This window comes from Otolemur garnettii, unplaced genomic scaffold (genome assembly GCF_000181295.1).
Source record: "Otolemur garnettii isolate 467f Iridium unplaced genomic scaffold, OtoGar3 scaffold00038, whole genome shotgun sequence".
Lineage (NCBI taxonomy): Eukaryota > Metazoa > Chordata > Mammalia > Primates > Galagidae > Otolemur > Otolemur garnettii.
In genome coordinates, this window is record NW_003852433.1 from 12,303,144 (window position 1) to 12,308,262 (window position 5,119).

Consider the following 5,119-nt stretch of genomic DNA (forward strand, 5'->3'; position numbering starts at 1 on the left):
GGGAGGCTGAGGCAAGAGAATCACTTAAGCCCAAGAGTTGGAGGTTGCTGTGAGTTGTGACGCCACAGTACTCTACTCAGGGCAACAGCTGAGATTCTGTCTCAAAAAAAAAAAAAAATATATATATATATATAATTTAAATACAGTACAGCTACCCTTCTTAATGAACAGTTCTCTGACAAAAGCGTGCAGTGCGACAGAGAAGCTGGATCAGTTCTCCGTGGTTGCTGGAACAATGCCACACACAGAAGGGCTTAAAACAAGGGGAATCTATCTCTTCCAGCGCTAGAGGTCAGAAGACTGAAATCAAGTGCTGTCAGGGCTGTCCTCTCTCTGAAGGCTCAGGGGACAGTCCTTTCTTGCCTCTTGCAGCCTCTGGTAGCCCCTAGCATTCTCTGGTGTGTGGCTGTGTCATGCAATCTCTACTTTCGTTTCCTCAGGACACGTTCTTCACTGTGTACCTCAAATTTCCTTCTCCTGTCTTTAGAAGGACACAGTCATCTGATTTAGGACCACCCCAACCCAGCATAGTCTCTTTACATCCTTGCCTTAATTACATCTTATTTCCAAATAAGACCACTGTTACAGGCACCAGAGGTCAGGACTGGGATGTATCTTTTGGGGCGACTCCCTTTAAGCCATGATGTAGCTCCACAATCAGGCTATAGGACCTCCTTCAAAAATATTTTCAAAGAAAGTAATTTCTTTCAAGATATTTTAAAGTGAAACTGTAGTGTACTGCTTTATAACCCATCTCATCCATGTAATGATGGATTATATGCAATTTTTGTGTGTCAATAAATTCAGATCAATGTGTTCCATTATCATTTAAAATAAATGCACATTTTATACATGAGTTTCTTAAAGGACTGTCACCTATTGTGTCAGGTTTGAACCCTCAGGACCTAACCTAATGTCTAGCACAGAATAGGGGCCTGATATGTTTGTTGAGTGAATAAATGAAGGTATGACCTTCTGGTGAGCTTCAAGGATGCTGTTTGTTGTGCCTACAGCCAGCCTGGGTTCTCTGCGCTTTCCAACCCCTGCCCTTTCTAGGTGTGATGTGCATTGTCCAGCCCCTCGTAGCCCCAGGATGAGTTACTTTCCTTGTGTTCTCTGAAAACCTCCATCGACTTTGAAGAGACTGCCGGGAGGGTCAGAGGTGTGTGTCTCCCCACTCGAGGACTCTACCCCCCAAGGGTTTTCATTTCAGAGAAGGCTAAGCCAACTCTCTCCAGGTTTTATAAGCTGATATAACAGGGCTGTCAGATGCTTTTTATGGGAGAAGAAACAGGAAGATGGTTTGTTTTGCAGACAGCAGGTTATTGGGTAATTACATTTTTATAGAACTGTCGTGGGACAAGTCACGGCCCTGCTGCCTCCTTTGATGCTAAAAGGCAGACGGCCCCATAAAGATCAGAACAAGGCGAGGTGAAAGGGGTCAGGGACAGAGTTGCGCCTTGGGGGTCAGCTTCTGCCTGGAAGCCCCTGTTGCCCCTGCCCTCACCGGGTGCCCCTTCGGGAAATGCCCTGTTTCTCTTGCCCTGTGCTTTGTGGAAGTCACGTTCATGCCACCCTCTCCTACCTCTTGGTCTGACAGCATACAGACAAGAGTCAGAAGAAACAGGGTCACCCCGAGGGAGCCATCCCTCATCCATTCACTCTTTTACTTGCTCCTTCACTCATTCCATCACTCATTCATTCCCCCACTTACACTCTCATTCATTCGTTTACTCATGTATCACTTATTCAGTCACTCATTCATTCATTCACGTAGGCATTCAAGAGTCTGGACACTTACCTAGGAGGACAGAGGTACACTTGAATATTTTCTCCAAATGTCTGTCGTTCCACACGTATCCATTGAAGGCCTACCATGTGCCATGCACTACGGTCATAGTGTTGACCCCCAGAGAAGCAATGGAGAGGCTGCCATGGCACCTACATTAATGGGTAGTGCTGGCTGTGCTAAGCCTGAGCAGAGGGCTATTTGGGGAGGGGGCAGGTAGATGAGAACCCTTAAGAGGCATCTCAACAGGTTGGTCACATAATTCAGAGAAGGCCTCCCTGGTTGAGCTGGAATCGAAAAGATGGCAAAGGAGAGTGGTGTTGTGGTGGGGAGAGAACATTCCAGGCCAAACCCCACACAGTGGAAGTGAAGCCTTCAGGAAAGGGGAGCAGAGGAGCCTTCGCTGTCTGGCTCTCAGGGAAACCTCATCCTAGGTGCTCTGCCAGGGACTGTGCCCAGAACATCTCTCTTCACACCTTCTTTTGGTTCTATTTCAAAGATAACCTGCCTTTGCAGAAATAAAATGTGCGGCCCCAGCCAAAAACCGAGTCAAAAGTCCTGTGGCCACAAGTTACAGGGAAGCCAGAGCGTGGGCCTAGAATAAGGTTTCTTAAGTCCTTGTCTTTCCTTCTACCCTAGAAGGTTCTAGAAAGCTGTTCACTGCTATCCCTTTTCCTGGGAGGTTTGGAAGGAGGCTGAGGCTCTGGGTCTTTACGGGTTCCATCTGGAGACAAGTGTTTCAAATCCAGTCCTGCCTCTTTTAAAGATGGCTGCCCCCTTCAAGGAGGTTTGCCGATTTCCTGCTGTGGAGACAAGTACCTTAATGAATGATTATTTATTTGGTTGGGCAGCCCCTTGTGTGTGTTCTTGGTTTCCTGCTTCCACCTCTAGGCAGAATCCCAAGGCGTCTTTCTTAAAGGGGCTGCAGCGTTTTCTGGTTTTATTCTGTTTATTTACTTGCTGGGAGCTTTGAGTTCTCCACAAGGCAGCTTTCCCCTGGGGAAGTTTCTTTCCTTCCAGAGTCCTTCTTTCATCCTGTTTTATACAGGCCTTCCCAAGGGCCACGTTCAAAGCTGTTAGTCGGGACTGAGGGGGGCCCCAACCCTGGTTGTCTGTGCCCCTAGCCTGGGGGGCTATAGAGGAAGGCAGCAATGTCCCAGGATAGGACGAAGGGCCAAAAAGAGTGGGGGATGGAGAAGTGTTTGGAGGAATTACCAGCCCCGCAGCATTGTAGCTGGAGGTTGCATCCCAGGTATCTCATGGTAAGCAGTGACCATTTCCTCTAACTGAGGTGGGGGCCAGGGAAAAGGCTCTGTGTAATTCCCCATCCTGTGCCTTTGCTTATTCTGTGCCCATTGCCTGAAGGGCCCTTTCCCCTCTGCCTCACATGTACAGAGGACCTGCTGGGTGTGGGCACTCTTCTGAGTGTTGGGGACACAGTGACACACAAAACAGAGCACATTCCTGTCCTCATTGACTTACATTTAAGAGTGGCAGAGATGGATAAGAAAGAGATGCACAAATATTCATTCCTGGTCGAGGCAACAAAATGTCCCTGATGTCCCTTGGACGCAGGGCTAAACTTGGTGAGTCATGGGGCAGCCAGGAAGCCGGATGATGGAGGAGTGAGCCAAAGGATGAGAAAGGAGGGACATTGCTGGAGAATCAGGCCGTGTCAAGCCTCAGGAGTCATTCTTTGTAAGGATTTTGGATTTTATTGCAAATAAAGATGGGTGGCAATTGAAAGGTTTGAGCTGAAGAGTGACAAGATCTGGTTTATGTTGTAGTGATCACTAGTTGTGGTAATTGACACATGTTTATTCCTCTCACCTTCCCTATTTTAAGAGGAAGTTTTTCTTTGGCCCCATTTTATGGATGCCAAAACCAAGACACAGAGAGCCAAAGTACCTTGTCCAGGGTCCCACAGTGAGTGAGGGGCAGAGCTGGGATTCTCTCCCAGTCTTCTAACAGTCAGCCATAATCACCTCCAGAAAGCCCCCAGTGCACTCCACAAAGCTGGGTGAGGAACCCCTGTGAACTTGACCTTTCTCAGCCTTGTCTTTCTGTAAAGTCGGTATCATAGGAATTGTCCTTGCCTTCCCAGTGCACAGGGCTGTTGGCAAAATCAAATGAGATAAGCAGCAAAATAAATTACTATATACCACTAACAAAATCATCACGCAAACTATTTCTGTTTACAAAACATCTATGGGGAGCAAAGTCCTGCTTCTGGGTCTCATTTAGTTGACAAACCCCTCTATGTCATAGGCACTATTGAGATTGCATAGAGCCTGGCACAGAGACAAGTCGAGGAACTTGGGGTGAGTTAATAGAGATGATCTCATTGGATTATTTTCCTTTTGTCCCATGGATGCCTCTGTTCTAGCTTCCTCATCTCTAAAGGATAGAATAATAGAATCCATCTCCTAAAGAAGTTGTGAGGGTTTCATGCAGCCACCCTGACCCCTTCCTAGGAAGCAGTTACCTGTTTTGTTCTCTCAGAAATATTCTGTATGCAAATAACTCATATAGCACCCAATATCTTTAAAGCAAATGATAGAATTCTATCCTGCTCTTTTCATTTAGCAGGGTGCCTTGGAGATGATTTCTTTATCAGACATATTGAATACATTGTTCTTTTTTAACTGGCTATGTAATATTTTATTTTTTGTTTGATGATTTCATAATTTTATCTTTTGCTGTCAACCAGTGCTACAAGGAACATAAATTGTAAGTCTCCTGGAACAGGAGTGAAGTTATTGGTTGGGTAAATATTGTAAAGAGGATTTTCTGGGTTGAGTTACACATAAATTTAAAGTTTGCACAGACAGCACCGAGTTGCACATCTTAGAGGTTGTCTGTCTTTAAACCCTCCACTAGTAATAAATGAGAATGCTATTTGCCCATAAACATACCAATATAGTGTATTACCAAACTCAAAAATCTTGATATGCATACTGTTTTTTTGCATACTTATTTTTTACTTTTTAGAGACAGAGTCTCACTTTATCACACTTGGTAGAGTGCTGTGGTGTCAGCTCACAGCAACCTCCAACTCCTGGGCTTAAACAATTCTCTTGCCTTAGCCTCCAGAGTAGCTGGGACCACAGGCTCCTGCCACAATGCCTGGCTATTTTTTTGTTGTTGCATTTTGGTGGGGGCTGGGTTTGAACTCACCACTCTTGGTATATGGGGTTGGTGCCCTACTCACTGAGCCACAGGGACCACCCTATATGCTTATTTTTGGCTTAATATTAAATTTCAAAAAATTTTCAGGGTCAAAAAATATTTTTCAACAAGATCATTTTTCGTAGGTATGCAATATTCCAT